Genomic DNA, 26,137 nt, shown 5'->3' on the forward strand with positions numbered 1-26,137 from the left:
GGAAAAAGAGGGACAGTAAGAGGGATGGGGAGAGAGAGAGAAGGATGTAGGGAGGGGGAGAAAGGGAGGGAAGGGGGGAGAGGGAAAGAATAAGAGGGAGACAGAAGGAGACGGAGGGAGGCAGAAAGGAGGGGAGAAAAGGAGGAAGAGGGAGGAGAGAGAGAGAAAAGATGGGGGGAGAATGAGAGAGGGAAGGAGAGATAGAGGAGGGGAAGAAAGGAGGAAGGAGGAAAAGAGAGAGAGTGAAGGGGGGACAGAGAGAAAGAGGGAGGGACAGAGAGAGAGAAGAAGGGGGGAGAGGAAGGGGGGGGGAAATAAACAGACACAGACAGAGACAGAGAAAGAACATGCCCTTAACAGCTCGAGGTCTGAGGAAAAGCTTGACTCAGGGTAAGACTTGAATGAAGCGAGGGATTCTATCAGTGGAGGAAATGAGGGAGCACCCCAGACACACAGGAGACACCCCACGCAAAGGCAGAGGTAGGAGATGCGCGGCTAGAACACAGAGCGTGTGAAGAGAAATACCACAAGGTAAGTCTGCAGCCAGACCATGGGGGAGCCTGTAAATGTTGGGACAGAGGAGGTAGATTTTTGTTACTTTGCTTGTCTGCTTTCCCAGAGGGACTGGGGAGCCAGGAAAGATTCTAGAGCAGGTGGAGGAACAGGGTCAGATTAGTGCTTCTAGGCTCAACAGTGTTCCTGAACAAGAATGAGCTGGAGATGCGACCTCCAGGGCAATCACTGGACAAAGCAATTCTCCTGGTTCAGCAAAACAGGGTTGTTCTAGGCAGACCCTTTATATTTCATTATAGAGGTGGTGTGGGTCTATTAGATAGAGCACTGGGCCTAGAGTGAGGAAGACCTGAGTTCCAATTTGGCCTCAGACACCATAACCCCAGGCAAGCTACTTAACCTCTTGTCTGCCTCAGTTTCCTTAAATGAAAAATGGGGGGTAATAATAGAGCTCATCTCTCAAGGCTGTTAGGAGGTTCAAATGAGATAATATCTGTAAAGTGCTTAGCACAGTGCCTGGCACATAGTAGGTGCTCAATAAATGCTTGTTTCTCCCCTTGCCAGTGTGGTATAGTGAGCAGAGTGCTGGGATTTTCAGTTAGAGGTTCAAATTTCAGCTCTCTAAGTGCAGTAACCTCCCGAGAACGTCCATACCCTCAACTGTAAAAGGAGGGCGGGGGAAGTCTGGGCGACCACAAAGCCCCCTTCCTCAGTAATTCACAGTCAGGGTGCCAAGGCCAGTGCCCTGCGAGGGGATGGAGGCAGCAGCTGCTGCCAGGGATGGGCAGGAGGGCACCAGGCTCTCCCCCTCTGAGGCCCAACATGAACAGCTGATAAAGGCAGGGAGAGCCAGGATGGGCCAGGAGAGCTGGTGGTTATTAGAGACGGCCCTGTCACGCTGCCCCTGCAAAGGCTGTTTGTTTGGGAAGGAGAAAGAGCTTGTGATCGCCAACCAAGATCTCTGGGTGATAGAGGGCCTGTGTTTCTGGGAGGCTCTTCCTGCATTAGTGCAAACAATGCTGCATATAGAGACCCAGAAAGAATGGACTTCAAGTCTGGTGACCCTGGGCAAATCACCGACTCCCATTATCGCATCTGCAAAATGGGTATCATTATATAGGTCTGCTACCTCGGGGTTGCTGTAAGAAAAACGTTCTGCAGACATTATATCGACAGCCAAATGTGAGTTATTGGGACGGTGGAACTCCCTGGGAAGGGCCTGTGTTGGACTGTGTGTGTGTGTGTGTTTGAGCGGCCTGAGGCCTAGGGCACAGAATACACCAAATGACTGTATAAAAAGGAAGGGAATAAGCATTTATTAAGCACCTTCTACTTGCCAGGCACTGTACTTTGCAAATATTATCTCATTTGATCCTCTCAACAACCCTGAAATGTAGGTGCTATTACAATCCCCATTTTACAGATGAGGAAACTGAGGCAAAGATGTTAAGTGACTCGCCCAGGGTCACACAGCTAGTAAGTGTCTGAGGCTAGATCTGAACTCAGGTCTTCCTGACTCCAGACCCAACACTCTATCCACTGCATCACCTACCCGTACAGTGATGATTCTAAGTTACAAGGTCAGAGTTAGAAGGGACCTTCAAGGCCATTGGGTTCAATCCATACTGGGACAAGAACACCCTGAAAAACATGCCTGAACTTGTCTCCCCATTAGAATGTAAGGTCCTTAAGAGTGTGATTGTTTCATTCTTTGTATTTTTAGCCCCAGCGCCTAGCACAGGGCCTAGCATACAGCAGGTGCCAAATAAATGCTTGTCGCACTGACCCCTGACGAGGAGTCATCCAGTGATGGGAAGCTCACTCTGTCCCGACGTGGTCTATTCAATTTATAGACAGCTCTCATTAGAAAGAAGATTTTCCTTGTATGGGGGCTAAAGCTGCCTCAATTTAACTTCCACCCAATTGTTCTTTGGCCTGCCCTAGTAGCTCTTCAATCTCATGGCTCTTTAAATGCTTAAAGAAAGCTATCCTGTTCCCCCCTCGATAGTCTTGTCTACACCAAACACACCCAGGTCCATCAATCACCTGCTGTATGGCATAGACACAAAGTCTGTCACCATGCCGAACATCCACATTCTCGGCAACACTTTCTGAACCTCTCTCTGCTGGCCCGGGGGCGCCAGGACCAGTGATTGGGGACCTGGGCAGTCAGCACCTTGAGGACCCCGACACCCAAAAGAAGCCACAGCAATATAAGGAAGACCAGGCCTGGGAATCTGCAACCATCAGCTCTACTTGGTCAGTGACCCTGCACAGATTTTTCCCCTGACCCCCTGGACCTGATCCCCACATTTCCCCAAGAGTTGAATGGAGATAATTACTGATAACCACCATCTTGCGTGGGCTTAAGTGCGTCTGACTTTTAAAAATATTTTCACATGGATTATCTCATTTGATTTTCCCTGTGCTCCATGAAATAGCTGTTATCCCCATTTGGCAGATAAGGAAACTGAGGCCTAGTTTGGGCACCTAAGTGACTTTCTGCAGGTCACTCTGATGGTCGGTGAAAGAGCCGGGTCTAGAATCTGGTAGGAAGCCCTGTGTGTGTTCTTTCCATTAGACCGGGGCTTCTAAAACTTTTTCCACTCACCACCCTTTTTCATTTAGGGCAGTGCATGGCCTGAGGGCACACGTAGTGCAAAGTGTGCATGCTTTGTGTTCAGAAACAAGGCTGCAGGAAGTTGCAAGCTGCAACATGGGCAAACACTGCCAGAAACACCTTGGATTCATTACGCGTTTGATTTTTAATTAATTTTTGGTGGTTGCACGTTCAGAAACCTTTAACTATTGCCAAATGGGAACCCCATGTGGGGTCTCGACCCGCAGTTTAAGAAGTGCTGGTCTAGACCACGACTCCCCCTTCCCATCTCCCAAGAACGGGTGGGGAAAATGATACGATTCCCTGAGTCCCTCTCTACTTGTGAACATAAAGGCACCCAACCCCCAGAGATCCCCCTGCAGCAGGCGCTGCAGTCACAAGGCAGTGCATTATCACCAGCACACAAAGCATTTCTTATAGGAAGGAGATAAAGATGTAAGCTATAAGGCTAGTCTCTAACAGCCAGCTAGAAATAGAATCGGCCAGAGTTCAGATGAAGACGCTCGCCCTCCCCAGTGGCCAGGCCCACACTGGAGGTTGCAGTGAGGACTGGCTCTCCATCCATAATCTTGGATTTTCAAGTCCTGGGACCCTCATGAGCTATAAAGGACTTGAAAAGAGTCTGAGAGAGGCTGGGTGACCCACTGGAGAGAATGCTAGACTTCTTCAGAAAGATCTGAGTTTGAACTCCATATGTAAAGAGTAAACAGGTGGGGACTATTGGCTTGTCATAATCCCTCAGAGTTTCATTTTCTACAAAAGAAGAGGGAGAACACCACCCACTTCAAAGGGCCAGTGTGAAAATCAAATTAGATAAGGTTTGTAAATGTTTATTAGACAAGTCCCCAGATCTCTCCATGCTCCCGGCAATCTCTTAAGACTCGAACTGGTAGTGGGAGTTCCTCATACCAAAGAAATCAATGAGGTAGGCTAGGTGATAACAGTGGGCCTGGAGTCAGGCTTGACCTGAGTTCAAACTCAGCCTCAGACACTTACTAGCTGTGTGATCCTGGGCAAAAAGAGTCATACGGGACTGAATAACAAAAAGTATTTCAGGAATTTCCCTAATCCGTGGGATTACAAAGAAAGGCAAAAATAAAATAATCTCTTCCCTCAAGGAAGTGATGGGGAGGTTGCAGGAAGAGCAGATAAATAACTAGGCACACATGAGATCTACGCAGAGGGAGTTCTTAGCAGCTGCAGGGATAGTGAAAGGCCTTCAGATAGAAGGTGGGATTTGAGATCTATCAAGAAGCAAGCCAGGGGAGCTAAGAAGCAAAGGTGAGTAGGGTGAACCATTCCAGGCTGGAGAGAAGGACCCGGCTATTGCAGCTGGATCCCAAGGGGAAATAAAGATGACTGGGAAATCAAGAAGAGGCCGGGTTAGGAAGGGCTCTGAATGCCAAACCTAGGCATTTGATTCTGGAGCTCACCCAAAATACTGTGATTTAGATTAGAAAAAGACTCTGGCTCCGGGCCTCATTTTCCTAAACTATAAGAAAGGGGGATAATAATAATAATAACAATAATAGCATCCCCCTTCACTAGATAATGAATGTAAGGTGTTTTGCAAATTGGAAAGCACTATGGAAATGGTCGCTATTTGCATGGGAAAGTATTGAGTACTTTGCCAATACCGGGGGGGGGGGGGGGGGGGGGGGGCTATTGGAGGGATCTGGCTGCAAGGCTCTCCCTTCCCAAGCCTCGGAGAAGCCCAGCTGGAGGTCAGCAAGCCGAGCTCCCCGTCTCCGCCCGTTCCCATTGGAGAGGAGGTCTCTCCGAACCTTTCAGCTCAGTTAGGTAACAGATTAACTCTCAACAGCCCCTCCCCAGGGACTCAGCCCAGCCGAGTAGGAAGTCCTTCCAGAAGTCTCATCTCCACCCACCCCCCTCCATCTCCCAGAAAATGAACAAAATGGGCGAAGGGAAGGGGCGCAGGAGACGCGGAGGGACATCCCGGCCCCCGAATCCAAAGCCGCATAGCAGGGGTCAGGAGGCACCTATGGACTGGCCCGGACCAAGCCAAATTCCTGGGAAGGACGGGGGGAGGCCGCCCAACTGGCTGCCAGGATCCCCGGTCCTGCTGCTGTCCCGGGGCAGTGCACCTTCCCTTCCCACGGGTTCCCCACCCTCCTACCCAGACCCCGCACGCGTCAGCTGTGGGGTCCCCATCCCCGACCTCCCTCCGCAAGCCCCCTCCAAGGCGCGCCCAGCAGCCACAGTGCCCCCTTCCTAAAACGTGCAGGGAAAAAAAAAGTCCCGAAAAAGTTAAGGAAAGAAAAGGAGTCTCGGGGCCGGCCGGTGCCCTGCCCCGCGGCCGCTGTCTCACCTGCGCCCCGGCGCAGCCCCCGGGGAAGCGGAGCGTCCAGCGCCGAGCGGCTCCGGTGGCGTCCCGTCCGGTCCAGTCCAGGGCAGTGCCGCCCGGCCGTCCCCTCCCCTCCCCCGCGCTGCTCTCCCCTCCCACTTCCTGTCCGCCCGCCCGGGATCGCGGGGCTGGGGATGGGGCTGGGGCTGTCCGCGGGCTGCAGGAGCGGCCGGCTGCCGGGCCAGGGGCGCGCTCGTGGCCGGCGGGACGGGGCTGGCCCGGCTGCCTGGGGTCCGCCGAGCCTGGGCCAGGCGGGCCCGGGGGTAGGGAGAAGGGGGCGGGGCCGGCGCGGCCGCACCTGCCTACCTGGCGGCCGGGGCGGGGCGGGGCTCACCTGGCTCGGCGCTGGGAGGGGTCGCTGTCAGCCCGGACAGCTGGGGGAGGCAGCGAAAGGGCTGGCCGAGGTCCGAAGGCCCGGGGCCCTGCGTCACCGACCCGCCCTCCGTCTTACCTGCTGCGCCAGGTAGCGACGAGTCCACGTGACGGCGGAGCCGCAGGGCCACCTTCTGGGGCAAAATCCGCTGCCCGAGCTCGGGGACTCACGCGCAGCACGCGCTAGCTTGGGCCCGGCTCTCGTGGCGTTCTCCGCGCAGCGAGCCCCCTCCCCCTCCCCCGGAATTAGGAGGCGCCCTGATTGCTGTGCTTCATGACCCCGCACTGGGCCCCCTCACCTCTCCAACTCGGCTTAGGTGCCCCCTCTCCGTCTTCTCCAACTTCTGAGTACGCTTTAAGAATGTGTGGGTACGTGTGCACGTCTATGTCTGCAAGAATCCATAAGTGTGCCTTGTTGATTTGAGTGTTTGCACGCCAGGGGCAATGCATGGAGATCTGAATGCATATGCAGATTTATGCTCGTCTGTGCATGGGAATTCACATGCATGCCTGTGTCTACAAATACGGCTTATGCATCTGTTTATCCTTGCACACATATGTTTGCAAGTTTTGTGTGTGTGTTTATGTGTATGTATGCCTGCATGTTTTATTGTGTGTGCATATGTATGCATGCCTACATATGTGTGTCTTCCAATTTATCTCTTTCTATACCCGTGCATATATTTGGGTAAGCTTACATGTGGGCAGTTCTGGACTGGACCTTTTTCTCTCTAGATGCAACAGCAACTAACTCAGTGTAGGGAACCTAGGCCAGGGATTCTGAACCTTTTCTATGTCTTGGACTCCTTTGGCAGTCTGGAAAAAGCTATGGACCCCTTCCCAGAATCGCGTTTTTAAATGCATGTAACAAAAATATGTAAGATTACAAGGAAAACCAATTGAATTTAAATAGTTAATATATTTTTTAAAAAAAACAAGTTTTCAGACTCAGGTTATGTAAGAACCACTAATGCTGTAGGTCTTCAATAAATGTCTATGATTGATTTGTCTTTCTGTGCAAATCTGTGATCTCATGTTGTCCTCCCCTCTGCTTCCCCCCCCCCCCCCCAGTTCTTATCTACCCTTCCCCAAGCCTCCTGACCTTCTCTGAACAGCTCTGGTAGCTGTGCACTTCTCTGGGCCCCAGGGAAACAACTACCTCCTCTCTATACCCAAAGCTTTCTCTACCTCATCTCTCCATGCTGTGGGTCAGCAGAGTCCTTCCGGTTACCTTTTCCATGTGATGGAGGTTTATTCTTTTTCTCTCCCCTTAAACCTTCCCTAGGCTATAAAATTAGCAGTGTCTGTTCTTTTAACAAGTTCAGTTGTCCATGCCTCTTCATGAAATATGATGCCAAGAACTGGGGACCCCATTCTAGATGCTGGGGCAGAAAACACCCGATTGGTTTCTTTTATTGGGACTTGGGATTTCCTTAGTGGGAGGAGTTCGATGGGTGAAGGAACTCAATTTTCCAAAGCAAATTAGGCATTCCTAGAGAGCTGCCTTGGGAGTGGGGAGTGGGGGCTGGGCACTGAGGGATGGGGAAGGGATTAACCAAGGTCAGGAAGCTAGTCTGCCTCACAGGTGGGGCTTGAACCCCGGGCTGTCTGGATTCTGATTCTTCTGGCCAGGTCCTCTGCACTATGAATGTCATTCTTCAATTCATGGTGCCAGTGACTGTGTTAGGTTTGGGGAGAGGGCTTCATATTTGGGATCCTAGATTTATAGCTGCAAAGTCCAATTCTTTCAGTCTATCAATAAATAAGCATTTATTAAGCACCTACTATGTGCAGGGTGTGCTAAGTGCTGGGCATCAATAAACATTAAGCACCTACTATGTGCCAAGCACTGAGTGGTAAGGATTCAAAAAGAGGCACAAGACAGTCCCTGCCCTCTAGGAGCTTACAATCTAATCCTCCAGATGATGAAAGAGAGGCCTAGAGAAGAGAAGGAAAGGGCAGAGTTCGTCCTCTGATTCCCATTAGTTTGCAGCCTTCCACAGCACCCAAATCAGGGCTCTGGTGCAGCTAGCTGGTTGTTTTCTCGCTGATCAACTAACCTTTTAGTTACGCCCCCCCCTTTTTTCTTTGTTGGCCTCAGCTGGTGCTTGCCACTGAGAAGCCAGGCAGCGTCCAGAGGGGTTGTGAAGGGCCTCCCTCAAGTCCAAGCCCCAGGAGGATCTATGGAAGGAATCCGAAGTGTTTAACCTGGAGAAGATGAGCCTCCAGCGGGACAATATAGCTGGCCAGCTGCAACCATCTGAAGGGCTGGCCTGGAGAAGGCCCCAGAGAGCAGAGCCCAGAGCAGAGGGGGAAGTCACAAAGAAATAAATGTAGGCTTGATGCCAGAGGAAAAAAAGAGACTTCCAAAATTGTCCAAAAGTGAACGGGGCACACAAGAGAGATGGCGGTCTTGCCTTCCCTGGGGGGGTCTCCAAGTAGCCACCTTGGACGCCCGAGCGTTGGGTATGTGACAGTAGGAATCCCTTTCAGGGCCATGATGTCTGAGGTCCCCTCTGACCCTCAACCTGGGCCTCCTTCCCTGGAGTCCCCCAGCTCCCTTACGGCTCTGAGTCCCTGCTGTACCATTAGAGCCTAGACCCAGAGCTGGAAGGGACCTCAGAAGCCCCCCTCATTTTACAGATGGGGAAACTGAGGCACAGAGCGGTCATAGGATCATAGATTCAGAGCTGGAAGGGACTTCAGAGGTCACCCCTCATCTTACAGTTGGGGAAACTGAGGTCCAAGAGGGGAAATGACTTGTCAGAAGTCACCAGTAGCAAGGACCAAGAATTGGGGTTGATCCCGGATTCTCCATCTGCCAAATCCAGCATCCTTTCCATTAATTACACCGATCTCTTGCATCTGGTGGAGGTCAGCTGACCCAAGAGGCCAGCGCTCTTTCCACCACTTCCCCTCCGGGCCTTTTCCTCTCCGTGCATAGAAAGTTAGAGATCTCATTTTCCGATATCAGACGGGGAAGAATGTTCTCTCCCATTGGATTCTGCCCATCGTTCCCGGTCCCGCCTGTGCCCAAACCTGCTGAGAGGAGGCTGCGCGTGCCCTCTGCTGCTTCAGGAAGGGCATTGCAGGGTCCCAGAGGCTGTGCCAGCACCGGCCAGGCAGATGTGGTTGGTGCTGGGTTTTAGCAACAGGTGTTTATGTTCTGGAGCCACATGGCCACCCTGGGCTTCCTCGGAGACCCCTCAGGTTTGGGGTGTCTGAAAGGACCTTGGGTTGATGGGAAAACATGTCCAGTAGCTGGCAACAGAGACTGCTTTTCATCCAAGTCTGCTGCTGCTTCTAGCTCTAAAATTTTCTCTACTACTCCTACAATAATAATAATAATAATTTGTAGTGCTTAAATGTTTACAGAACATTTCAAATGAATTGTTTTAGCCTTTTTGTTGTTCTGAAATTCTGCTACTGCTATAATAATAGTTTATAACATATAATTATGTTATAATGTTATAATTATATAATTACATACATTATATACAATATATAATAATTATATACATATATAATATATTTTTATTATATACATCATTATATACATATATAATAATTATGTACATAATATTATATTATAATAATAACATTCATATAGTGTTTAAATGTTTGCATAGCAGAGGCATCTGGGTGGTACAATGGATAGAGGCAATATGAATTATGTGAAATCTTGTTCAGTCACAACCGACCTTCCATGACCCCAGTTGGGATTTTCTTAGCAAAGATACCGGAGAAGGTTTACCATTTCCTTCTCCAGCTCATCTTACAGATGAGGAAATGGAGGCAAACAGGGTTTAAGTGACTTACCCAGGGTCACACAGTTAGTAAGTTTCTGAGGCCAGATTTGAACTCAGGAAGATGAGTCTTCCTGACTTCACACCTGGAGCTGTACCCACTGTGCCACCTAGCTGCCCTGGTACATAGTAGGTGCTTAATAAATGTTGATTGATGGATTACTAACCGTAGGACCCTGTACAAAATGCTTTCTGTCCATTATCTTTTTGATCCCCCCCAACAGACCACTCAATGACTACCTAGTAGAGGAGTTACTGTTATTATTCCTATATAGAGCCTCAGTTTCCTCATCTGTAAAACTGGGGATGATAAAGGGCCTGCCTTACAGGGATATTATGAAGACCATCAGTCCTTGAACAGGTATTTGTTTATTTATTTTCACATTAGTCATGTTGTAAAGAATAATTAGAACCAACGGGAGGAACCACAAGAAAGAAGAAACAAAACTAAACAGAAGGGAAAAAAAGCAAATAGTATGCTTCGATCTGCATTCAGACTCCATAGTTCTTTCTCTAGATGTGGATAGCACTTTACATCATGATGTTGCGGTCTGAGAGGTTGAGACCCCTCAAAGACCAGAGTACAGGACGGGTCATCTGGAATGAATTCACAGACTCAAGCATTCTTTAAGTCAAGGTGGCAAAGATTTATCATCATGTTTTTCAGCAGGCAAGGATTCTTAAGGAACCTGCAAGAGACTGAGGATGGAGTTAGGGTTTATATGGAAAAGGGCATGGGAAAGGAATGCCGGGGACACTAAGGAGGTAATCTAAAGTTCCAGGTGTCTTTGGGAGCTATGGATGGGAAAGTACAGAAAGTATACCAGACAGGGAGGGAGACGACAGAGATATGGATCTTGGGAGTCTGGCAGGAGGAAGAATCCTTGGGCCAGCCAAGGACAAAACTCCTCGGGCTGGGCAAGGCACCCATCTCCCTCTGTCTTGATGAGAGAATGCTCTGCAACAAGGGAAAGCTTTCTCACAAGACAGGAACTTACTAAGGAATTGGGAGGCTTCCAGAGACATGATCTGAGGGCTGGGGCCTGAGCAACCCAGCACTCTCACCCAGCTTTGTGTAGCTGCACCAGGGAGAGAGATAAGGGTCTTGCTGGGGCCCATGCATGAGTAATTGCTAGGCACAGTGTCCTTGGGCTGGGTAGTGATTGTCAGAGACAGTGTTTCTGAGACTAGGGAGAAATTAGGGTCCAAGTACAAACACAAGTACCCAAACACAAGTACCCAAGCATTCCATCAATGAGACTTTTGGAGATGTCTTAGATCCTTGTATTGCTGAGAAGAGCTAAGTTTATCAAAGTTAGTCGTCGCACAACGTGGCTGTTACTGTGTACAACGTTCTCCTGGTTCTGCTCACTTCACTCAACGTCAGTCCATACAAGTCTTTCCAGGTTTTTCTGAAATCCACCTGCTCCTCATTTCTTTTTTTTTTTTGAAAAGTAAAACTTTATTAACATAAAAATAAAGTTGACTAAGAGTTTTCAACATTTAGGACTTTCACATTCTCACTGTTTTATTCAACTATTCAAAATCCTTTTTCTAAATATACTTTGCTGATTAAGAAATTAAAAACCTGTGTACGGTAGAACATATTCAACAATTATACAATGGATTGCGCTCTCCAGTCAAGTCTTCTTAGAGGAGGGGAAAAAAAAAACAAAACAACTTTGTTCATGGCAACCAGGACAGGATAAAATACCACTCTGCTTGGGAGAGATTTGGACTCTTTACTTGAAGTGCTGGTGCCTTCCTTCTTTTTGATGCTGTTTTAAGCCCAGAGAGTAACCAGTGTGATAACCACTCATCTACCAGACTATTAACACACTTCCCAAAGTATCAGCATCTTCAGGAGAATCGGGAGACAGGGGAAGTGGTGGGGAAATCAATGGTGGTCCTGAAGGAAAAGGTGGGGGCCAGCCTGTGAGGGAGGGTGGTGGGCCACTGAATTCCAGCCCAGGCTTGCCTAGCCCTGGCACTGGGAGAGGAAGTGGTAGTGGAGGAGGGAAATAAGAATTCCCAATGGGCAGCTTTGAATTTGATACGATTCTGTTTACTTCCAGGTGATCTGGAGGATTTTTCACTTTCATCTGCTGAATACTGACTTTGACTTTCATTTTCATGAATAGGTTCTTCATCACCAACTCCTTCGCTGCTTGGAAGAAGTTCTGACAAGTTCTGTTCTTCTTTATTTCTGTAGCCAGTGTAAACTACTACACATGTTCCTCTTTTCAGATCAGTTGAAGCAATAGTAGCTGGATATATGTTGCCATCTTCAAACCAAACTGCACAACAGGAATCACCACTTTTCACTTTTTCAGTGGGTCTGGGTTACATTTTTTCTTGTTTCTGTTCTTAATATTTTTTCTTTTCGGTCCAGCACTTTGTCTGAAGTTCCAGAAATTTCACCATTCTTTAAAGCATTCTTAAATGATGCCACAGCTTTGTCATATGCTTTTATCAATGCTGTATCATCCCATATGTCAGAATCATCACTCTGCCTGGTACCTCTGTAGAACAATGCCAGTTCCTCGTGCTCCCTGACGCCTAATGCAGCCGTGGCACGGGGAACTGCTCCTCATTTCTTATAGCACAGTAGTATTCCATGACATTCATATACCACAACTTGTTCAGCCATTCCCCAATTGATGGGCATTCCCTCAATTTCCAATTCTTGGCTACCACAAAAAGAGCTGCTATAAATATTTTTGCACGTGTGGGTCCTTTTCCCATTTTTATGATTTCTTTGGGATACAGATCTAGAAGTGGTATTACTGGGTGAAAGGTTATGCACATTTTTATAGCCCTTTGGGCATATGAACAAGTATTTATTAAAGAAGGCATATGCATCAAGATGGCACAGTGCCTAGAGTGTTGGGTCTGGAGTCTTGGGAAAACCCAAGTTCAAATCCAACCTCAGACACTTATTCACTGTGTGATCCTGGGCAAGTCACTTAACCTCTGTTTGTGTCAGTTTCCTCATCTGTAAAATGGGGATAATAATAGCACCTCTCTCTCAGAATTGTTGTGAGGATCAAATGAGATAATAATTGTAAGTCACTTAGTACAACTACTGGCACATAATAAGTGTTAGTTGTTGTTATCATTTCACATCTGCCTCAGTTTCCTCAACTGTAAAATGGGTGGTAATGGTAGTACCTACCTCCCAGGTTGTTGTGAAAATCAAATGAGATGACATTTGTAAAGGTATTTAGCACAGTCAGTGCCAGGTGCATGGTAGGCATTTAATAAATGCTTATTTTTCCTTCCTCTCAATCCTTCCCTCCACCCCATGTCTTAGCACTGACCCAAGGGAGCTTACAATCTGTATAGGGAATGAGACAGTTAAGGGAAGTCCCCAAGGACACACAGTAAGAATCAGAGGCAAGATTTGAACCTGGCTTCTTTGGCTCCAGGGTCAGATAACATACACAAATGTTATCATGTATGCAAACCTGCATTTGCAAACCTGAAAGGAGTCAGTTATTATTAAATCTATGGTAGTACCACTAGCTGCCAGTATGGAAATCTGGGGACACTCTGTCCTCTGGTGGCCGCTCTCGGGCATAGCACACCCACAACGACCTCTACAGAGAAAGAGAATTCTCTCCAGCCACAGGCTCTCCTAAAGGAGGGAGCAGGCAGGGTACATCTATGGATACCACAGAATCTAGGGGATATAGACCTTCCAATCCAACCCCTTCACATTAGATACACATCCATGACTAGCATTTATAGAGTGCTCCAAGATTTTTTCAAATATCTCATTCCATCCTCACAACACCCCTGGGAGGTGGATAGAGAAACTGAGGCAGGCAGTGGTTAAAGTGATTTACCCAGGAAGTCTCGGAGGCAGTTTTTGAACTGATATCTTCTTGACTCTGGGTCCAGCACTTCTATCCCTTACACGAGAGTATTACTCCCATCTCCCAACACTCCTGAGTGCAGAACCAGATTAAAATGTCACTGCTTAACAAAATGTTTAACAAAAATAAGTAAAAAATACAATACAGCACAGATAATGTTAATTTGTGGTTTTCTAAGTCAATATTCGGCCTACCTGACACTCAGGTATTATACCATCTAGCTGTCTCAACTTTATTTGTATCAGAGGCTATTCCCCATAAATGTTTCATGATTGGCCACTGTTGCATTACATGTAAGGAAAATGAAAATTATATATTAGGATAAATGAAAATTACATATATGGTAAATTAAATATAAGGATAAAATTATATATATAAGGATAAGTGAAAATTACATAGAAGGAAAAGGGGGGAGGAATTTTTTAAGAAGGGGAAGAGGAAGCAACTTTTTTTTTTGTCTCAGATTTTCCCCACAAATTTCTAAAAAAATATGTTGGTGACTTTTGTCTTCAGACTCTCCTCCCATTGGCATCCTTTAAACCTAAACATTTTCTGCAGAGATCATGTCAATTCCGTCTCATGAGTCCCTCTGGTATCTGCCAGGAAGGCAGAGGTGTGCATCTCTCCTCTAACTCAAAAAGTTCAATGTTCCTGGGAACAACGAAGCTTTGGCGGAAAAGAATCAAAAACGTTATAGAACCTTAGAATGCCAGAGCTGGAATTAGAGTTAGATTTCAGCCCTCTCATTTTACAGGAAGGGAAACTGAGGCCCGGAGTAACCTGATTTCCCCAAGGGCAAGGGCCGGCCAGCAGCGCCAGCTCTCAGACGCAGGTTTTTTGAGTCCAGTTCCAGTGATCTCATTACCCCTCCCCATGTCCCCCTATCCCCCAACCACCCCGGATCTTTATACGTCTAGTCAGTGTCCACGTCATTCGTCAATCCTACGATTGGAAGAAGGTCAGAGTAACTACGATTTGATTCCCTTCCTTCCAGCCCGGAAAGTGAAGCCTGGTCTAAGAGTATGGGAGAAAAATCAGCCCTTGCCTGCCCGCTGATTCTCAGCCTGAGCCTCCTCTGATTTTCCCCCAGCCTGATCTTCCCAGATCTGAGGGAATAGGAGGTATTGCGGGTTTCAGAGACCGCTTAGTCCACTCTGGAACAACACACCCTTCCACAACATCCACAATGAATAGACATCCATCTCCTGCTGGGATCTATGACATCAGCGGACTCTGAATTTGATGGGGATTCTGGGGGAGGCTCTGAAGGTTTTCTTGACTCCAACTTGAGCCCCCCTCATTCACTTAACTCTGATCCCCCCCATTTGTTTTCTGAATCTGATTCTGCCCCTCCCCCTCATCTCAGGCTTAGGACGTGCACCTGCCAGCGGGAGATAGCCTTGCATTGTCTCTGTCCGAGAGGGCAGCAAGCCGCCCCTTTTCCTTGAAGAAGCATTTGGAGTGGGAGGTCTCTTGCCCACAACAGGATCCCTTGTCACGCTCTCTTCAGTTTATTTCCTTGACCTATTACATAATGCCAGGCTTCACTGGGGACCGGGCCAGGAGAGGTCTCTGCGGTGACCTCAATATGATGCAGTGAGGTTATTAGCAAGGCTGTTGACAGAAACTTTTATGTCTTGGCTCTGAAAGGGAGAGGGACCAGTGGGTGGAGAGGAGGGCAGTGGCCGAACAGGGGATGTCTGTTCCCCTTGGTGAGGTGGGGGCTGGGGACTCATCCCTTTGGCAGCGGGAGGACACTGGCTGGCACGCAGTGTGACCTTGCTGATGAGCCCAGGGCAAAGCTCCCTGCCAGATGCCCCACCAGCTTGGCACAGTCCTCTCTAAAGTTCAAAGGCATCTCATTGACTACTTCCTGGGAATATGACTGCTTCTTGGGACTGTCTCCCTTTCCCTCCTCCCTCCCTCCTTCCCTTCCTTTCTTTCTCCCTTCCTCTTTCTCTCCATCCCTCCTTCTCTCTCTTCTTTCCTTCCTTCCTCTTCTTCCCCCTCCCTCCTCCCATCTCTTCCTTCCTTTTTTCCTTTCCTTTTCTTCCTTCCTCCTTTCTTTCCTTTCTTCTTTCCTTCTTCCTTCCCTCTCTTCCTTCCTTTTCTTCTTTCCTTCCTTCATTTCTTTCTTTCTCTTCCTTCCTTCCACCCATATTTATTAAGCACTTTCTATGTATCACAGGATATAAACAAAGAAGAAACAGGAAAACTTGGAGATAATCTGCACACAGCTGGCGCTCAATAAATGTTGCATTGGAAAAAGAAAACCATTAAAGTTTGAGAATACTATGGGGGTGCATGTGGAGGGGCGGGTTGCAGTTCCTACACAGCTAAGTAAATAAAAATCCATACAAAGTAATTTCCAGGGTATAGGAGGGCATGGAGGGGATCAGAAGCAGCATCCTAAGCTATCCTCTGAAGGAAGTCAGGAGTTCTAAGAGGCCAAGGTCAGGGAGGGCATTCTGAGGAGGGAGGCCAGCCTGACAAAGGCATGGAGGGTGCTTTAGAATCTGAAAAGTACAGAGGCCTCACTCAGGGCAGGTAAAGTGATTTTCATGGTCCCCAGTTTTCCTCCGGAGGTCCATTGGTCTCTGATGGCCCTATACAGATAGAAAGCACTTACACTCTTGGATTGAAGGGAGACCATAGTACATTTGGAGGCAGAATACGAGGCTTAGAATACTGGTTCCATTTTTTATTTCCTGTGTGACCTCAGGTAAATCATTTCTCTCTGGGCCTCAGTTTCTTCATCCGTAAAATGAGAGAGTGAACTAGATGATAGCAAAGTACAGTAGAAAGAAGACTAGCTCTGGAGGTAGAGGATCTGGGTTCACATTCTACTTTTTTAACTTGTGCAACCTTGGACAAATCATTGGATTTCTTGGGTCTCAGTTTCCGCATGTACAAAATAAGGTGATGGCACTAGATGGTCTCATTTTGGCTCTAAATCTATGGCCCTCCACTTTATTTTTAAAATTCATGGATATCACCGTCATTTCCACGCAGCCATATCCCCACCCCATCTACCGGCGATGCTTCCCTTGCCTCCAAGGGAGCCCCACTAACAAAGCCACGTCAATGGATGAGATGCGAAGTCCACAGCTCCCACCTCTATAAGGAAAGGAGGGAGGTGCATTTCCTCATCTCTTCCCCAAAGCCCAGGTGGGTCACGACAGCTTCATGGCATTGAACTGTGTCTGAGAGATTCTATTTTCATTATTGGGAAATAGAAGACTTCAGTTCATAGATCTAGAGATGGCAGGGATGGAAGCGGAGGCCAAGGGAGCGGAAGTGATTTCCCCCTAAAATCACACAGGTAGTGTTGGAAATGAGATTGGAACCTGGGTTCTCTGACTCCAGGGCTTTGTCTACAATGCCTGGGGTTCCTTCCAGCCTTAATCCTGATAATGGTTCATGGTAATGAATAAAGGGGCAGCCAGGTGGCGCCATAGTGCATAGAGCACTGGGTTTAGAATCAGGAAGACTCATCTTCCTGAGTTCAAATCTGGCCTCAGAGACTTACTAGCTGGGTGACCCTGGGAAAGTCACTTCACCCCGTTTGCCTCAGTTTCCTCATCTGTAAAATGAGCTGGAGAAGAAAAACCCCAAATGGGGTCACAGAGCTGTACACTACTGAACAACAAAACAACTTTTGTCGTTCCTTCCTGCCTTCATCTGGATAATGGTTCCCAGTAAGGAAGAAAGGGCATTAGATTGGAGTCACTGGGTCTGAGTTTGAATCCCAGCTTGGCCATTTAATACCTGTGTAATCTTGGGAAGTCATCTAATCTCTGGTCCTCAGTTTTCTAATGTGTCAAATTTGGAGGGTGGGATAAGAGGACCACTTTCCAGCTCTCAATCTGTGTTCCTAGGGTCTTCTGATGTCCTGGTAAGGGGTCCCAGGGAGGTGCGGCTCTCGTCAGTTGCTTCAGGTCTCCCATCTCCTGATCGTTTCACCGGGGTACAGGACCATCTCCTTACCTGCGTGTCCTTGCACTGGAACTCATCCGGGAACGGTCATTTCTGCCCTTACATATACAGCAGGTGCTTTTCTGATTTCAGAACCATAGATGACTACATCCAGAAATGGCCTCAGAGGCCATTTCCAGCTATGCCCTCATTTTACAAGGGAGGATAAGAGACACCGAGAGGTCATTTGTCCAAGGCCACACAGGTATCAGAGGACCACAAGACCACAAATCTGGAGCTGAAAAGGTCCTCGGAGGCCATCTCACCTCTCTCTTTGGCAATACCCCATGTGGATGGCTGACAAGTCTTACATCTGGCCGAAACACCATCATCAACGCTGGAAATAGCCATCTCTGTCAAGAATGAGTAGACAGACTAGACCCCAGAAGAATCTAATCGGTAACTTTAAAAACCATTAAAAAAAAATAGAAAACAGATCTTTCTTTGACCCATTTCTCTGAGCCTTCCCCCCCCCCCCCATCCCGCCCTCATTGATTTCCCTCCTCTCCCCTCCCCCCTTTCCCCTTTTCCCAAATGAAGCCTTTTTCTCATCACTCTCTGGTGAGCTACGAGGGCTGGGGCAGACAAAGTCCACTTGTCAGCAATATTCTCTTAAAGTCTCGGTTCTCTTTTTTTTCCTCTGGGGTCCCCCTCACAATAGCTCTATTATCAGATAGTTCTCTTATCCAATAGATTTTCCCTCTCCCCTCCAGGGCTAATAAGGAGAAAGGTTGCCAGACGGAACAAAGATGGGAGGATTTTCACTTGCAGTCATTCAGCTAAGACTAAAACCCTAACACGCCGAACTCCGGGGAGGTGCTATTGTGTGGGACGTCGGATCCTGTCATCTGATCACTCTGAATGACTTCTTGAAACGCGGGCCATTCATCAGTTTTGTAATTCACATCATTTGTCCTAAGAGAAGGGAAACATATTTCCCAGAGAGAAGGCTTTCAAGTCATTTTTGTACCTCGAGCTCCCCCTGAAAGCTGCATGTCTGACCACCATAGCTTGAGACTGTGCCTGGTTCTTTGTTAGTCACATCAGGAGGAAAAATAATCTTGAAATATTCAAATGCTTCCTCCAATCCCTCCACTCCCCAACCCTTAGCCACCTCTCCCCCTCTTCTCCCCACCCCCCACCTTAACATCTCCCCATGGAGACGTGCTTTTCTGTGAGAGAGACAGATTTTTTTTAAAGTCACAACTCCCTAGATTTTGGACCTAGAATCATAAATTTAGAGCAGGAAGGGACCTATGAGGCGATCGTGTCCAATCTCCCTCCCCTATTTTACAGATGAGGACACAGAAGCAGTAGAAATTGAAGCAACTTCCCCAAACTCAGAATTTCTTTTCCCACCTCCACACCTTTGCACAAGCTCCCCCCCACCCACCTGAGCTCTCTCATCTCACCTCAGCCTCTTAGGAACCTTAGCTTCCTTCAAGGCTCAGCTCAAGCATCACCACCAACCAGGAACACTTTCCTGATCTCCTTTAGTTGTAAACGCCTGACTTCTCCTCCAATTATCTTACTTTTGTCCAGTTTACTTTGTCGTATCTTCCCCAGTTAAAGGCAGTGTGGGGTAAGGGGGCAGGGTGGTAGCAAGCTAGCTACCAAAGTCAGGAAGACCTGGGTTTGAGACCTACATTCATGACAGCCTGGCTGTGTGGCCCTGGACAAGCAACTTTACCTCTAAGAGACTATACGTTACCAACCAGGTACTTGTCTAAATGCCTCAAAGCTTCCTCAAGGAGTATTTCCTTGTATCAGTGAAATCATAGATCAGTTCCAAAAGGAAAAAAAAATCTCCCCAGTAGAATATCAGTTCCTTGAGAGTAGGGGCTGTGTTTCATTTTTGTCCCTGGATCCCCAAAATCTCATCTGAAGCGATTTTGGGAGGGATGGCGGAAGGTGTCCAGACTGTGATTTTTTTGACGTGTGAAAATTCTCTTCAGCTAAAGTGGACCAACAACTCTGCTACTTTTAAAGAAATTTTCTGGGGGTTCTGATAAGGGAAATAATCACAGCTAGGATGTAGCAGCGTCAGGACTAGATCCCCGAAGGCTGGCCCTTTGCCCACTCCCTCTCTCCACGCTCAACAGTAGCTGAGAAGTCAGTTCTCAGTGGAATGAGTCGGATGGCGCTGAATTGCCTGCATCCTTTGCTCAAGGGGTCCCTGCCTCTTGTAGAAGTCTGTGGAAGGAACCATTGTCCGACTTAGGGCCGGACAGTCTAGTAGACAGGGAGGGGCTTCTCTAGGACTGTGAAGCAGCCGGCCACGACTTCTCTAACGATCTCCCACGACAGCTCGAAATGGGGATGCAACTGAATATCTTGGTATGTGTGGAAAAGCCCTTTATTGTCCGAGATTGGGTACTTAAATTACCAGCTGGTGGGGGGCAGAGACCACATGTGCTTTTTTCTTTGATTAGGCCGTGAGAGGGGGTGGAAAACTCAAGGGACCAGGAATGGAGGTGGGGGCCCACTGGCTACAAAAAATGAACAAAGCTCCGGAGGTGTGCGGGGACCCCCTAAACCAAACAGAGCTTTCCACCAGAAAACCAAGTACTATTATGTCCATTTTAGAGGTGAGAAAGCTGAGGCTGAGAAATGTCCAATGACTCGTTCAAGGCTGCAGCAGAGAGGGACTTAGATCTTCAGTTTGATTAGATTTAACAAGCATTTATTAAAGCGCCTACTAGATACCAGGCATTATTTGAAGCAGTGCTGATACAAAGACACAAAGTGAAATATAGTCTGTCCTCATGGAGCTTGTGTGAGAGAGAGACAGAAACAGATCCAGAGAGATGCACAGAGAGAGCCAGAGAGACACAGAGCAGCAGAGACAGAGAGACAGAGAGAAAGAGACGAACACAGAGTAATTGAGCAGGTGGAAGGAGGGAGGAAAAGAGAGAGACAGAGAGAGACAGAGAGACAGAGAGAGACAGAGAGACAGAGAAACAGATATTAAGAGACAGTGAGAAAGGGAACAGAAAGAAGAAAGGAAGGAAGGAAGAAAAAGAAAGAAAGAAAAAAAGAAAGAGAAATCCTGTCTCCAAATGCAAATCAGCAACTCCTCAGTAACTATGATGCTCTTAAGAGAAGTATAGAATGATGGAAGCCAGCACAGCAAAAATCAGTGTCAAACCCAAGTAGAAATAGGGCCACTAAACCATACATAAGGTTTCTTGATGTCCACATATTGACTTAGAAAACCACAAATTAACATTATGTTGTATTTTATTTTTATTTTTTTAAAAAAATATTTCTTGGGGCAGGTAGGTGGCGCAGTGGATAGAGCACTGGCCTTGAAGTCAGGAGGACCTGAGTTCAAATATGGCCCCAGACCAAACGCTTGACACTTACTAGCTGTGTGACCCTGGGCAAGTCACTTAACCCCAATTACAAAAAAAAAAAAAATTCTCAAGTATATTCTTACCTAGTTGTGGACCAAATGTTCAGTGCCATGTTCGACACCTCTGGATAGTAGTTCAAGAGTTGCCTTAGAAGTCAGTCAGAACTGGTTTCAAATTCTACCCCATGCATTTAATTAATTGTATGACCCTGGGCAAGTTGCTTGGCCTTTCTGTGCCTTACTTCTGTCATCTGTAAAATGAGGGGGTCACACTTCAGAAAGTTTTAATAGGAGGTTCTTTAGACAGATGAGATCATAGTCTCTCTCTCTCCCGCTCCCCCTCTCTCTTATTTATAATATATGTGTATGTATATATATATATATTTATACACACACACACACACACAATCTTGTATATGAATTCATCATAGCATTGGAAAGATTACATTTCATATACATTCTTAAGCTATGGCATTATATTCAAAATCATCTTTTCCTAGTCATTATTTAAAGGAAATCTCTATACAAGCACATTTGTCTTTATCATAAGCACACATGTATATGTGTGTGTGTGTACATAGATACGTACATACATGTATATATGTACTGCTAGCTGATTTGAGGGTATGCTTCCTGCTACTTGCCATGGGTCTGGTTCTGTTTGTGATCTTTGCTCCGGGCCCCAACATTGCTAGTTAGGGTTCTAATGACAGAGACCTTTCCCTCTACTAGAAAGGGAAGAGATATGATGAAAAACTACAAAAGAGGCAGCTTACTATCTAACTGGCATGAGAGGGAGAGAATGAGATGTACACCAGATAATTGTGATTCAAGGGAAAGTGAGAAGTGTTAGGATGGAAAAACCATGGAAGAGACCCATGGCTGGGTCTTGAAGGAAAGGGGGGAGGGGCTTCACTAGACCATAGGAAAAGGGATGGGAGTATTCCATTTCATGCCGGAGTGGAGTGGGGGGGAGTGAAGGGATGGATGGGTAGAGTGAAGAGCATTCATTTTCTTTTTCACCTAATGTTAATACCAAAACCACAACAAGGCCAACGCGATAAGGGCTGTGTCCTAGGGCAGTGAAATTTATAGGCTGCTGACCTCAGTGGATACAACTGAGCCTCAGGCCTAGTTAGCAAGAATAGTAAGTTAAGGGGCAGCTAGGTAGCGCAGTGGATCGAGCACCAGCCCCAGAGTCAGGAGGACCTAAGTTAAAAATGTGGCCTCAGACACTTACTAGCTGTGTGACCCTGGGCAAGTCACTTAACTCCAATTGCCTAAAAAAAAAAAAAATTAGTAAGTCAAAATCAGAACCTACCAGAAAAGCACCCTAAGTGAGAGCTCTTCCCCCCCCCCCCCTTCCCTGCCCTCAACTTCTCTACGTCCCAGAGTTTCTCTCCCTCTACCACACGATGTTGCTCTGAGATCTGGAGCACACTTGCCCCAGGCACGAAAAGAGGTAGCTACAGCTTTGACTGAAAGCATTCTCTTCACTGTTCCTGGTGAGGATCCCCTCCCCACTCCTCCCTTCCTTCCGGGGCAGGTGTTGGGGGCCCGGCACAATAACAGTCAGCAGCACCGGTCTTAGAAAAGCACACAGGTTTATTGCATATCAATCTCATGTATAAATTCATCATAGCATTGGAAAGATTACATTTGGTATACATTCCTAATCTACAGCATTACCCTCAAAATCAGCTTTTCCTAGTCATTATTTTAAAGGAATTTCTCTACACAAGTACATTTGTCTTTATCACAAGCATCAAAATGAAATTTTGCAAAAAAAAAAATCGCTCATTTTAATGATTTTCTACACTTCATATCTTTTTTTAAAATCTCATTTATTCTCCCACAAGCGATTTTCATATTAATTAATTAAGAACTGCCCTCTCCCCTTGTCATCTGAGCAGTCCCCGATTTCTAGTCCTGGACGTCGAACCTAATCACATATACATAAGTGCATCTACGGAATTTTTTTTTTCTGTTTTTCATAAAAATTTCACAAACAGACACAGTAATGACCGCTAAACACGAGTCATGCACAGTTTACTTATAAACATAACCGAAGCAATATACAATCCGAAGTGAAACAGGACGAGCACCATCCGCTTTCTCAATGGTTTTGAAACATTATATGAGAACCAGACATTTACAATTTGATTATTTTTTTTTCCCAACACTATACAGCCCTAAAAGAAAAAAACAAAAACAACAACAAAGAACCTTAAATCAAACAGGTCTCGTAACAATGGGGAAAGAAACAACAGAAAATGCCTAAATTCAGGATTCTTAACAAGCGTGATATAACTATGTTTTTAAATTACTTTTTTTTTGTTTATTTTTTTTTTTCCTGCAGGCTGGAGAAGACATTGCTTGGAAGAGAGTGGCGATCGGGGAAAATATCGCCAAAAGAAACCTTCTGAGTGACTGTTCACTAGTGAATTACACATTTGGAAACTTAAGCTGCCTTCTTCATCTTTTTTTCCAAAAGTGGTAATCATAAGAATCCATGATAGGCAAAATAATAATAATAATAATAACAATAACAATAACAATTATTGAAAAAAAATAGAGGAGAGTGAGAGAAAGAGAAGAATGAAAAGGAGGAGCATGGGGTCATAGCATCTGGGCCGGAAGAGACCTTAGAGGTCAACTCATCCAACCCTCCTCATTTTGCAGATGAGGAAACTGAGGCCCAGACAGGTTCGGTGACTTGCCCAAGGTCACAGAACTCGTAAGTGGCATAACTGGTATTTGACGCCAGGTGCTCTGACCCAGATCCAGCATTCTTTCTACTGGTCCAGTTCTGCCACATGGGAAAAAAAAAAAAACAACATTTTTTTTTTAAGTCCTCAGGATGTAAGGATGCTTTCATCACAGTATCACTCAACACAAGAGAGAAAGAATTTCATGGCTTTGGGAGAATTGACTGCCAACCAGGAACAGTTTTGCCTTCATGTTCCTAATTGAGATCAGAGCTTTTGCCAACTCACTCCCTATTAGGTCTGTAACAGGCAGTTAAGGGCGGGCTGCCCTTCTCCCTAAACTTGGCTACCTCAATCCCTCCTTTCTTTTTTTTTTTTCCCCTCAGATTCAGCAAACACACTAGGGCTGAGCATTTTGAAGTCAACTGGGTAGGAGTGGGGTGGGAGAAGATACCTAAAACTCTGATGCTTAGAGTCTAAAAAATGGGTATACCAACTTAGGCATATGCAAACAGGACAGAGATAAAGAGGACAGACTTCTGAGACCTCAGCTGGCACATCAAAGAAAGTATTTTTTTTTTGTCTCTTCCCTTGAAAAGGCTTTCTTTCTCATGGCCATTTCTTCCCATTCTGGCCTACCATGTCCTACATGGTCAACTATCCCTTCTCATTTTGCTGGAATCCTGGGTCCCAGGACAAGACGAAAGATTAAGTTACCTCTTCCCAGGAGAACAAGGCCAACTGACCTGGACAGTCACGTACAACAACTGGTTAGTTCAGTCAACCCACCGGTATGGTTGATGGTTTTCATTGGATTTGACCCAATTGTCTGGTCGTTCTAGCAGGGCGTAAATTTGATGCATGAGAAATGTTAGCAGCCGCCTGGTGGTTGGGGGAAATAGAATAGTCATTTCCACTGATTTAACATGACGGTATGTCTGGAACACATACCAGGGCAGCAATGTGGCCTCCCCTTACCATTAGCCTCCTTCAGCCCACTAGGGCACATGGTGACTTAGCAACTGCTCCAGTCACACCATTTCTGTGCTTTGTGGTCATGATGCTATAGCTACCAGTGATGGAAACAACATGGAATTTAAAAGAGATTAAAAGAGACCAGCAGGGTCCTTGAACTCTCTGCTGCTCCAAATATGGTGTCCTGGGATTCCTAGCACCTTCATCATTCCACCAGAATCCCTGAGTCGAGAACAGAGGGGTTCTACTGGTGTTTTGTGTACTTGACCTAGAATCATCTGAACTGAGGTGGAAACCTTGATACCTAGGCTTTCCTGAAGCTTGTGGTAAAGATAAGCCCTCACTTCAGATTGGGGGAATCTAACATTTTTTTTTTTTTTTAGAAAAAACATTCCAGGGACAGGCAAATCATAGGAATTAAGTGCTTTCTTTTTCAAATGATTTATAAATGATGAAATCATCCACATGGAAGCATAAAGACCTTACTACTAAGCAGAAATCTCATGAGCTCTAAATGTCTTGCAGGGAAACAAAGCAATTAGTTCAGGAGGTTCAAGTGTGTAAGAGGGGCTCTTGGGGGGGAGGTGAAGAGGAGACATTGTGCAGACACATGGAGTTGTAGCATAGAAGAAGGATTTCACTCATTCTGTTTAGCCCCAAAGGACAAAACCAGGACCGATGGACAGGAGTTACAGAGAGGCAGGTTTCAACTCTTATATAAAAGCGGGGAAAATGTCCTAACAATTGGATCTGTCCAAAAATGGAATGAAGCTGCCTTTTAGGGGTCTAGGGGAGACGGAAAGGGTGGATAATGAGTTCTCTAAAAAAAGGATTGGATAATTACTTGTTGGGAATGCCAGAGAGGAGATCATGCTGTGGCTACAGGTTGGACCAGATGACCTTTGGGGTCCTGATTGAGAATCTAGGATTGGCAGAGAAGCTGAGTATTTTACTCTGTTAACAGAAAATAGGAAGAAATAAATGGTAATGAAAAATGCTAACTCTCATCTCTTTTTAATGTTGCCAATATATGTATGTGTGTGTGTGTTTAATATTTCTGCTGATAGTCTCCACTTGCCTAATTAGAGAAAACAGGGAAATAAGCTTCTCCCTCCAGCCTCCACCCTTTACCTTAACCTTTTAAAGGGAAAAGATTACAATCAGAATTTGCAGAAAGGGGGGATTCATGACTGAAGTCAATTTTCAAAGAGAGTCCTATTTTGAGCAGAGAAATTCCTCTACAACATCTAATGGGCCTGGCAAACTCACGGAACATCGGCAGAACCACGAATGTGGAGGCGAACACTTTGATCTGCAAGCTTTGCTCGATGCTGACGAGGCCAGCCCGCCTCATTCACATCTTTTTCTAATCAACCCTCCCTGTCTGCTTTCTCAAAAGAAGGATAGTCCCCAGCTTGCTGAACAGTGCAAAAAAAGACCTACCCACAAAAACTTAATACTTGGAGGAGCGGCTAGTGCTGTGGACAGGTAAACTGATAAAGAAAAAAAAAAGAAGGAAAGCTGAGACTCATTATCGTACTTGAAAGAAGAAGAAAAAACAGAATCGCTT

General features: G+C 46.4%; 1 protein-coding gene and 1 pseudogene across 2 annotated transcripts in view; both read right to left on the bottom strand.

The window, feature by feature from the left end:
- Nucleotides 1-5,848, bottom strand: part of LOC114029497 (rho guanine nucleotide exchange factor 16-like) — a 70,110-nt gene extending 64,262 nt beyond the window's left edge. The window contains exon 1 of one of the 2 annotated variants that reach the window (XM_027843966.1): nucleotides 5,833-5,848. The gene's annotated coding sequence lies outside the window, so the exon portion shown is untranslated. Of the gene's footprint in view, nucleotides 1-5,462; nucleotides 5,509-5,832 lie in introns of those variants that run through there. The other variant, XM_027843965.1, reaches the window with a different exon arrangement.
- A 294-nt stretch (nucleotides 5,849-6,142) lies between these two features.
- On the bottom strand, nucleotides 6,143-25,921 carry LOC114029435 (annotated as a pseudogene).
- Nucleotides 25,922-26,137: the final 216 nt, after the last annotated feature.

This window comes from Vombatus ursinus, unplaced genomic scaffold (assembly GCF_900497805.2).
Source record: "Vombatus ursinus unplaced genomic scaffold, bare-nosed wombat genome assembly UNPS02014932.1, whole genome shotgun sequence".
In the NCBI taxonomy this organism is placed as follows: domain Eukaryota; kingdom Metazoa; phylum Chordata; class Mammalia; order Diprotodontia; family Vombatidae; genus Vombatus; species Vombatus ursinus.